Source organism: Vulpes vulpes, chromosome 10 (assembly GCF_048418805.1).
Source record: "Vulpes vulpes isolate BD-2025 chromosome 10, VulVul3, whole genome shotgun sequence".
In the NCBI taxonomy this organism is placed as follows: domain Eukaryota; kingdom Metazoa; phylum Chordata; class Mammalia; order Carnivora; family Canidae; genus Vulpes; species Vulpes vulpes.
Genome location: NC_132789.1, coordinates 50,463,938 through 50,474,662, shown reverse-complemented (window position 1 = coordinate 50,474,662; position 10,725 = coordinate 50,463,938).

Genomic DNA, 10,725 nt, shown 5'->3' with positions numbered 1-10,725 from the left:
AAATAAAATCTTAAAAAAATAAAGTTAAATAAAGTTAAATGTTGAACATCCCTACTTTCAGAAGCCTGGAAGAGCCTCCATGAGAGCTCCCCCCAGGCCGCTCAGGCTCCAACCTCCTGCTGCCTGCGCTGTGCGGTTTGCACCCTCCCCAGAGACACAGGAGCATGCTGGGGGAGGTGGCCGCTCTCCTCCTCCAGCCTCCTTGCCTGGCTACTTCCAACTTACTCCTCGCCTCAGCAAAGAAATGATGCACATCCTAAGGGGAGCCGGATTTCCCTCCCATGACCTTACCACGGCCACCTGCCTTCCAGAGCAGCCAAGTCCTCAGCACCCAGTGTAGAGTTTCCTGGTCCCCCGACTCGACCTTCGGAGAGCCGTCAGAGCGACATGTCTGTACAAAGATTTCCTTAATGTTCACCTCATCTCCTAGGTTGCAAGCTTCCCCCACTGAGGCACCATCACGTGCAAAGGTACCTGGCACCAGGTGGGTGCTCAAAACAAGGTGTGTGAGCAAGTGAAAGAACGCATTAGTGAATGAGAAAAAAAAGAGCATCCTTAGCAGAGCAAACCGAATCTCAGAACACAGGGGTGGGGGAAAGCCATGGCACGAACCATCGGGAAACAAATCATAGTTTCAAAGGTCTGCAGCGGTGAGGCCACCACCAGGCCATCTGTTCCTTGTCCGAGCGGGGAGAGCGCCTCCCTGCCTGGTGCCTGTGGCCCTGACCAGGCCTCGCAGGTGGCGGCCAGCACCCAGGCTGCACTAGGGGCCCGCCCCACGGTCCCGATGTGCTGTGCTGGGAGTGGCAGGCCGGAGAGCCGGGGTGGCCCTGCTAAACCTGGACCGTCATTATCTCTTGCCCAGATCGCTGCACCGAGCCTCCTCCTGGCCATCACCCATCTCCGGGTTCAAGGCCTCCTCCTCCTCCAGTTCACATCTTTGCATGAGGTCAGTCTTGGGCTGCCCGTCGGTGTGAGACTCTCTACGATGTTGCTTATTAGCCCTAGCAGGAGGTGCTATAGAAACTGCTAGAAATACGTCCCAGAGTCAGTCCTTGGGACGCCCCCTCTACAGCAGCCAGGGAGAGGCTGTTCTGTACAGTGGTTAGGATGGAGGACTCCGAAGCCTGACCTTCTGGAGCCTCCTGGCTCTGCCCCTTGCTAACCACACGATCCTCTCTGACTATTCTGTGCAAGTTGGCGCTGTTAATTGCAGCGACTGCCAGGAGTTGGTGAGGGATTCAGGGAGGCGGTTACACAGAGTACCCTAACCAGTGCCTGCACACAAAGTCGTCATTAAACTCAACGAGCACTCGCCAGTACTACTGCTAAGGGTAGGGCTGAGATGGGCGCACGGCAGTCCCGACACTTCAGAGCCACGGCACAACACGCCGCCAGAGCAAAAGGGGAGAGCGATGAAGGGGAGAGCGATGAAGGGGAGAGCGATGAATTTCCCTTAAGGAAACGGGAAAGGGCAGAACAAAAAAGTTCATGTTGGAGCTGGACCTTGGATGATGAGGTTTTCTGGGACAAGTCATACAAGGTAGAGGGGCAGCTTGAGCAGGGTGGGGAGGTGCAAAGGTGCATGCGGGGGCCCCGGCAAATCGGGATACTCTTTGCTCATTTTCAGATACTGACCCAACACATTTTTTAAAAAGATTTTATTTATTTATTCATGAGAGACAGAGAGAGAGAGAGAGAGTCAGAGACACACACGAGAGAAGCAGGCCCTACGCAGGGAGCCCGACTCGGGACTCGATCCCGGGTCCCCTGGATCAGGCCCTAGGCCGAAGCCAGGTGCTCAACCTCTGAGCCCCCCGGGGCGGCCCTGACCCACCACATTTAATCTCCTTTATAAATCACGTTTCGTTTCAGCCTCTTGCCTCTCAGGCAGGGAGCTCTGAGGCTTACTGGCTGGGGCAGGAGACAGGTGTGCGTCTGGCCCTGACGCAGGGGCTGTGCTGCCCCTGCCGCTCACGTCTCCCAGGCCCACCAGTGCTGCACCCGGGACTTCCTGCGGAAGGTCCTAGAGCTCCGTGCTGAGAGCTTCCTCTGGCTGCAGCAAAATGCTTCGCCCCCCGCATGGGGGTTGGGGGTGTTGAGAGCTTGGGAACAGTGCCCAACCAACGACAGACTAGAGTTGGCGAAACAAGGAGGCTTCCTGGGAAGCACCTCAGAGGTTCTCGGGGACTGAGCTCCGGCTGCCTGCAGCATCGGCCTGCCCGCGATCAGGACCTCACCTATTTTCAAATTCTCATTTCCTCACATTCCTGTGGGGATCCCCGGATCACCTGACAAGCGACTTGCACCAGCTTCTAAGTGCTGTTTCCGGGGAAACCAAACTAAGCCATTTGGGACTTGAAAGTCCTTGCTACCGAGCTTGATGTTGCTGCTACTTGCTTTGTGAGCAACCCCTTCCCACACCATACCTCATTCTTAATAAGGGGATGGTGGGGGGGTGGGGGTTGCAAAGACATGAGCTAGTTGAGATGAAATCTAGGAGTCTCCCAATGCCAACACTGTGTGCCTCTGACTCAGTCCCAGCTTTGTGTGGGTTTGGGGCAGGGAGTGGGCTGCGCAGGTGCACTAGGGTGGAGACAGCACACAGAGAAAATCACCGAAAAGTAGTTTTTAGAGAAATGAAATGGGTTTGCCATGAGCAATAACGGCATTAAGAAGTTGCTTTGGGCTGTAAAAGGGTGATGTTTAAAAACAAACGGTACTCTTAAAAATACCATGAAGAAACATCTTTAAAAGTGATCTGTAAATTGAGCTTGGACCACAAAAGCACTCAATTTAATACGTGAGACTCGTAACTGTGTCCCTGGGTGTGAGAGTTCACATCAGTTAAAAGGTGGTGGAAACTGCTGGAAGCCCAGGCAAAACAGGGTCACTTTTCCATTAACCTAGAATTCATGTCTCTAGACTTCCAGCCCTAAGTAAGATTACTGTAATTTCTCCTTTTTCTCCAGGGTGGAAAGTTGGGAGAACTTTAAAGGTTATATATAAATATAAATCCTAGAGACTTAAATTGAGCTAGTAACAGTTTGCTTTCATATTTCAGAATCAAATCTCAGTTTTAGCTCAGGCTCACAAAGTAGAAATGTCATATTTGTTCCTGTGGTCTTACATAAAATCTACAACTTTCATTTCAAGAGGAAAGGAAACCCCTGCCATTTTTGCCTTATCCCCTGAATAGAAGACAAAAAGCCTGATCCATCTCTTGGAACAGATTTTTGTTTTTTAAGATTTTATTTATTTATTCATGAGAGACACAGAGAGAGAGAGAGAGAGAGAGAGAGGCAGAGACACAGGCAGAGGGAGAAGCAGGCTCCATGCAGGGAGCCCGACGGGGGACTCGATCCCAGATCTCCAGGATCACACCCTGGGCCGAAGGGTGAGCCCCCGAGGGGCCCCAATTTGCCTTATCCCCTAAGTAAAAATACAAAAGCCTGATCCATCTCTTGGAACAGTTTGTACATAAATTTTAGAATCAAGCCCCTCCAGAAAGGGGAGAAGCCTCAGGGGTCAGTAGCTCAGCCCTCCATTGCCTCCCAGGCCAGGTCATATTTTCTCTGATTCTCTGATCGGCCGCCGGGGGCAGGTAAGTCCCATGAGCGTCTGCCTGAATGCCTGCAGTGACGGGGGACTGCCTCCCTACCTCGGAGCCCGCAGCCACCCCAGCACTACACAATTAGAAAGTCCTTTCTTTCACCCCCTAAACTCTGCATGCTGCATTCCCACCCACTTACACAAAAAAAACCCAGCAATGTGAAAATAACTCCAATGGTTCATCTACTCCAAAACTATACCCCTGCTATTGGTGATCTATTCTTCAAAGACTAATTCCCCAAACTGGAAACTCCCCGAAGAAGGAGAAATTAATCTGGAAGGAGAAGTACATGAAGACTGAGACTGGCCATTTTAGAGCTCTCCACAATTGTTTTATAAGGACGATTCCACATCCATCACTTCCTGTAGTTCTCAGGTCCACTCTAGGATGTTGGATTATTTCCAAACGAAAAAACAAGTGCAGAGGGGGTGCGACGTGCCCAGGCCCCCGTCGCTCAGTAGCAGGGGTGGTCCTCAAGCCCGGACAGCGTCACCCAGCCACATCACTCTATACGCAGCACCCTTTGTGATACTAAGCTTCCAGGCCCAGGGAATAGATGTTCAAAGAATTGACGGTCCAAGCAGAGGTCAATCTAATAATAATAATAAAAAAAGGCAGGCCAGTAAGTTATTGCAGTATGTTCAAAAGGAGTGAAGGGAGAGGAAGGAACAAACAGAGAAGGAGCAACAGATTACCTGGTGCAGGTGGGAGGTATGTTCCCACACATGACATTTAATTTGGCTTTTGAGTAGCAAGTAGAGATTTCTTTGCAGAAAAAAAATGCCATGTATCATGTTCCAGGCAGAAGAAACAGCACAAAGCAAGACAAGTGGGCAGCACGGCCTGGCGCACCTGGGCCAGGGTGAGGTGCTCGGTGTGGCCGAAGCGCCAGGTGTGAAGGAGCGAAGAGCAGAGCAGCCTGGAGAAATTGGGAGAGGCAATGCCAAGGCCATGAACGGCGCTCTAGATTGAGCAACACGCTGGAGCCGAGTGGAACAGGGTCAGGGAGGCTGAGGAAGGGCAACGAATAGATCCAAGGAGCATCCTACTGCTTAGGAAGGTTGTTACGGCAACAAAGAGGAAATGAAAGGGGGCACTTGATGGGATGAGCACTGGGTGTTGTGCTATATGTTGGCAAATTGAACTCCAATAAAAAGAAATTAAAAAAAAAAGTGTCAGAGGCAGCTAGGGGATGGTAGTTTATGGGACTGTTGTGCTATCACTGGAAAGACATAAGGAAGAGCTCCCAGCAGGTGCGTGGATAAACACATGTATATACACACACGGGGATACCATCTAACATAAAAAGGTATGACATTTTGGTACACGCTGCCTTGAAAACATTATGCTCAACGAAATAAGCCAGACACACAAGGACAAATGTTGTAGGACTTTGCTTACATGGGATGCCCTACAACAGGCAAGTTCATGGAGACACAAAGTAGAACAGAGGTTCCCAGTGGGTGGGGAGGAGGAGGAAGAAAATACTTTTTAATGGATACGGAGTTTGGGTTGAGGACGATGAAAATGTTTTGGGTATAGATGGTGGGGACGGGTACACGGCGCCGCAAATGTATTTAATGCCATTGAATTGTGCAGTGAGAAGTGGTTAAAATCAATATGTATTTAGACAAAGTAAGGGTTGGCAGGTGGGTGGTTATATGGTAAAGCAAATACAGTAAAATTGTGAGTTCAGATTGGGGCACCCTGCTGTGAGGTGCGAGATATCCTGCTGGAATTGCCTGAGTGTTGTTTGCACCTGCGGGTCTGCAGCCTGGTGAGGTCAGGGCTGTAAAACATCATCCCTGCTTGGGAAAGCAGACCGACCCCTCAGCGCTATACTGGATCTAGATTTGTGCTGGGGGTTAGGGGAGGGTGCCGCCCAGTGCTTGAGTGATTTTTGGATCGTGAGTCACTGGAGACTTCATTTTGTTGGGGTCACCCGGGAAAGGGGGAAGGGTGGAGCTTCTCTCTGTACAGCGAGGCTCCAGAAGCCTTCTAACAGGACCTGGGGGTGGGGAGAGGCGAGGACAAGGACAGGCCCCGCTGCTGCGGTTCTGCGGGGCGGGGGGCGGGGGGCGGCCTTCAACTGTCAGCCTCACAAGGGACTCTCCTACCTGCAGAGCCCCCTTGTCCCAGGTCCCACCCTTTCCGGGACAGCCCACATCCAGTGACTAGTAAGGATACAGGCACAGTCATTTCACCGGGTGTGAGACAACTCTGATGGGTCACTTCAGCTCGACAGCCCCTTGGGGGCTGCAACCAGGCCTACATCACAGCCCAGCCTCTACCTGTGCCCGATCCTGGGTCCCTCCTCCTGCTGCCGTGGGTCCAGGGCATTCCCTCATAAGCATCTTGCCCTCTGAACACCAGCCTCAGAGTCTGATTCCAAACTGTGATGAACCAACCTCCTTTTAAAAAAAGATTTTGGAGGCCAGCCCAGGTGGCTCAGTGGTTTAGCGCCACCTTTAGCCCAGGGCCTGATCCTGGAGACCCGGGATCGAGTACCACGTCGGGCTCCCTGCATGGAGCCTGCTTCTCCCTCTGCCTGTGTCTCTGTGTCTCTAATAAATAAAATCTTTAAAAAACATTAATTAAAAAATAAAAAAGATTTTGGAGAGAGAGCATGAGCAGCAGGTGGGGGCAAGGGTGGAGGGAGAGAATCTTCACGCCAACCTCCTGCTGAGCACAGAGCAGGATGCAGGGTTTGAGCTCACGACCCTGAGCTGAAACCAAGAGTTGGACGCTTAGATGACTGAGCCCCCCAGGGGCCCCCGACCAAGCTCCTTGACTTTACCTACTCGTGGTCCTTGCTCTAATCACGAACTCTGCTGACTTCATCTCTGAAGATGGACCCTGACCTCCGCCTTCTCCATGTGGACGGGTGAGTAGCTAATAACTACTACTGCTTTCTGTTGTAGAAGACCGAGTGTTAGCAGGCGCCAATCAATCCAGCTGGACAAGTAACAAAAAGACTCTCGTGTGCTCAGCAAGTAATTCCATCCCAGCTGCCCCCCACCCCCCACAGCAGAAGCCATTAGACCCTGTGGGTTTTCTTTTTTCCCTCCTGCAACCCTGAAGTGTTTGCTGACATTTGAATTCTGGTAATAATCGCTGTCCCCTAGCCATGTTTCTGAGTCTTCAGGCAAATTCATGGCTGTCCCATTTTCCGAGTCAGATGTTCTAATCAACTAATCCATTCTAAACAGCCTTGCTTCTGGATATAAAAGGAAAAGATAAAACAAACATCTTTAAACCTCAGGGTTACAAAATTTCACTAGAAAAAGTTCCCAAAAGAAACACTGGACGGTCACGGAGTATAGGTTTTATTAATAAAAATAAATATAGTTGAGACTTCTATACGTTGGCACGAATCAAATGAACCAAGACTGAGGACGAAAGATTGATCATTCAAGGCGTCTTCGAGGGATTTAAGTTCTTGTTTTGTTTTGCTTTCGGTTGAAGCCCAGAATATTAGGCAAAGCGCATCTTGCATTGTACTCCGATCTCAGAACACACCGATTGCTTAACAAGGATAGGGATGCATAAACCTTTACAATAAAAAGGACTTCATTTTTTTTTTTTTTATAAAAAGGACTTCAGAGAGATTCATTCCCTAAAATCGTAGCAGTCCGCTTAACAGCAGCAGATGTTTGCTGAGCACTGTGTGCCAACCCCCGGGCTAAGTGTTTATACGCATCACCTGTTGACTCCTCTGGGCCCACCTGATACACACACGATCTCCGTGCGCCGCGGTGTGAAGGACGCCTCCCTCCCACAGTTGTGCAACATGCAACCCTGGGGACACGTGGCACCGTCTCTTCTTCCGATGAGAAAATGGAGGCAAAGGATGATTGGGCCCCTTGCCACCAGCTGGCACCACTGGGGCGTGATCCCCACGGGACGGAAGCCTGCGGCCTTGACGAAGGCGGGGCTCTTACCCCGCTACCCTGTCCCTGTCCCTGTGCTGGAAGACACCAGCCGGCCGGCGGGTGTCCTAGGGTGGCCCCTATTAGCTGACGCCGTCCTTGGCCTGTTCTCAGGGCTGTTCTCTCTGCCCACCCTCCGCTGCTGCACGTCTCTCAAAACCCAAGCATCCTCCAAGGCCCAGCCCCAATGCCTAAACTTCCCCTGGACCCTGCCTTCTCTCAGCAGAATTAACCAGATTCTCCCTTTGTCTTCGCAGGGCTCTGTACCTAGATACTTTGTTTTTCCCGAAGTAGAAGAGTAACAGCAAAATGTTTAATAAATGCACCTCTAGTATTTTTTTTTTTTAAAGACTATTTGACAGAGGGAGCACGAGCAGGGGCAGAGGGAGAAGCAGGCTCCCTGCTGAGCAAGGAGCCCCACGCGGGGCTCGATCCCAGGACCCCGGGACTGTGACCTGAGCCGAAGGCAGACCGACTGAGCCACCCAGGCCCCCACCTCTAGTATTCCTAACAGTGGCTGGGGGACAGGGATTTTTCTTGCTCCTGGAGACAGGGAAGAAGCGTGTTCTCCAGCCCCTTTACTTTCTACCAGCCCCCACCTCTTTTTCCCCCTCATCCTTCAGCCTCTAGAGTTCACAACTGGATTTGTTTATACTTATTATATTTTCCATGTTGGGAGTGTAACTCACCTCGTTGTCTCGTTCTTCTCAGGACTCAAAGTTTCTCAAAAGCAGGGCTGGTGCCCCATTCATCTCTGCGTCCCTTCCTCGGCACCTAGGACTGGGCCCTGCACAGATGTGCTCAGTAGAGTTCAAGGGATGCTCCAGTGTCCTACTAACGTTGTGTGCCGGATACGTATTTCTATTTGCCTTCTTTCAGGGAGAGGAAGGCGCTTACCGAATATATAAATCTACGGGACATAATCCAGAATGTTAAGTTCAAATGTTATAGGATGAAAAATGTATTAGCCCATTTCAAAATGGCTGCACAGAACATACAAAACCCTGTATTTTAGCTCTTTCATTTGTGCTGTGATTGAAGAAAGGTTTCTATTTCAGAGAAGCACCACCATGATCTTAAATAAAATGTGCCCTGATGTCTGTACTGGGATAAGTCTCACATTATAGGTTGTGCAACATGATGAAGATATGCATTCTAGGGGCGCCTTGGTGGCTCAGTCATTAAGCGTCTGCCTTTGCCTTGGGTCGTGATCTCAAGGTCCTGGGGTTGAGCCCCACGGTGGGCTCTCTGCTCAGCGGGAGCCTGCTTCTCCCTCTCCCTGTGCCTGCCACTCTGCCTACTTGTGCGCTCCATCAAATAACATCTTTTAAAAAAAGATATGCATTCTAATAAATATGGTGTGGAGGTGTATGATATACCAAATTATCCTATAAAGGACTCAGGTAGTCTAAATGCACTTGGGCTTCTCTCATGTCAAAATTTATATGAAATTAGAACATTAGGCCAAAGTTATTTTATCCTTCAATGTTTAACCAAATCTGGAGAGACTAACATTTACACTGACAGCTCAACTCTTCAGACCAGCAAGTTTGTCCGCCTAGACGGAGCTAGAAGCAAACGAAAACTTGTACTAGTCAAAGCTGATGATGTAACGCCAACACTTAATGAGGTCGCTGATGGGACATTTTCGTTGTTTTATTTTTTTTTTTTAATTCTTTTTTTTTTTTATTTATTTATGATAGTCACAGAGAGAGAGAGGCAGAGACACAGGCAGAGGGAGAAGCAGGCTCCATGCACCGAGAGCCCGATGTGGGATTCGATCCCGGGTCTCCAGGATCGCGCCCTGGGCCAAAGGCAGGCGCCAAACCGCTGCGCCACCCAGGGATCCCCATTTTCGTTGTTTTAGATGATCATTTCACATTGGTGACCTGGTCCCCAAGCCTACTCTACGTCATAAACAGAAAATTTGAAGAGGAAAGAGAGATTCTGGAATAATGAGATGTGCCAATTGTCAGCAAGGTCAGGACAGACACCAAAGTAGCATCAATGCTGAAAATAAAGAGCCATAATCACGTGGAGGCAGTCACTGCAGGTACGAAGTCTCCCCTCCCCACCCCAACAGCTGACATCTGAAGTCTGGCACATCTGCGCCTGTACGGGCTGATGGAATACCTGGTGCCCGTACTGGTGAGCCAGAATCAGCAAGAGGGCACTAAAATATATTCAGTATCTTCTAGTTCAAGGAGGTTAGGAAGTATGTGATAAATTTAGATGTTCCAGTCAATAGTTAAAAGAACAAATATTTTAATGGAAAAATAACAACTATTTGAGAAATTCAAATATTCAGAACTCACTAGGGTTCAAGTAGTGGGGGTTTTACTATTTGGAGACTTTATATAATGGAGAATGTAAAGCCCATCCTGACAGAATTTTCTTTAAAGGCAAACTTCCTAATACGATCAGATATCACTGCCTTTTCTAATTCAGATTCAACGTATATATCACTACTTTTTAAGTTTGTTCATCTCAATAGACTTAAGTACAACATACCTTATCTCAGAAATCGTTTACGGGAGGGGTCCTAGGTGGCTTCGTCCGTTAAGTCTCTGGCTCATGATTTTGACTCAGGTCATGATCTCAGGGTCTTGAGACTGAGCCCCGTGTCGGGCTCTTTGGTGGGAGTGGAGTCTGCTTAAGATTATCTCTCTCCCTCTGCTCCCTTCCCCTAAAAACTATCATTTACATGGTATGAACAATCCTACAAAGAGACTTTCAGATGAGAGCATGATGGTATGTGGCTGAAAATAAAAGGGATAATCTGATCTTTATGCTTCCTTTCCCCTCCAGTCTTCACACTTGGTTTAATAATCAATATAAAGAATTGCAATTTATATGTCGTGTGTCTTTGGCAAGTAGCACCACTTGTATCTCAGTTGTCATTATTCACACCTGCCAAGACTTCAGGTCTCACTGGACACATTTTCTCGTCATATCTTGTAAACATTAGGAACTTTAGAAAGGCTACATCCTTTATAATCATGTATAACCCAACAAGCCAGAGCATCATTCAGTGTTTCCAGTTTGCTATTTTACCTTCTGACAAGTTTTATAAAAGCGAAGGGAATAAAACTAACTTGCATTGCATACAAGATGTTGCCCACACAAATGCCAGAAAGGAAGCAAAATGAACAGCCTGAACATATGGCAGTGCGCTGACAGTGT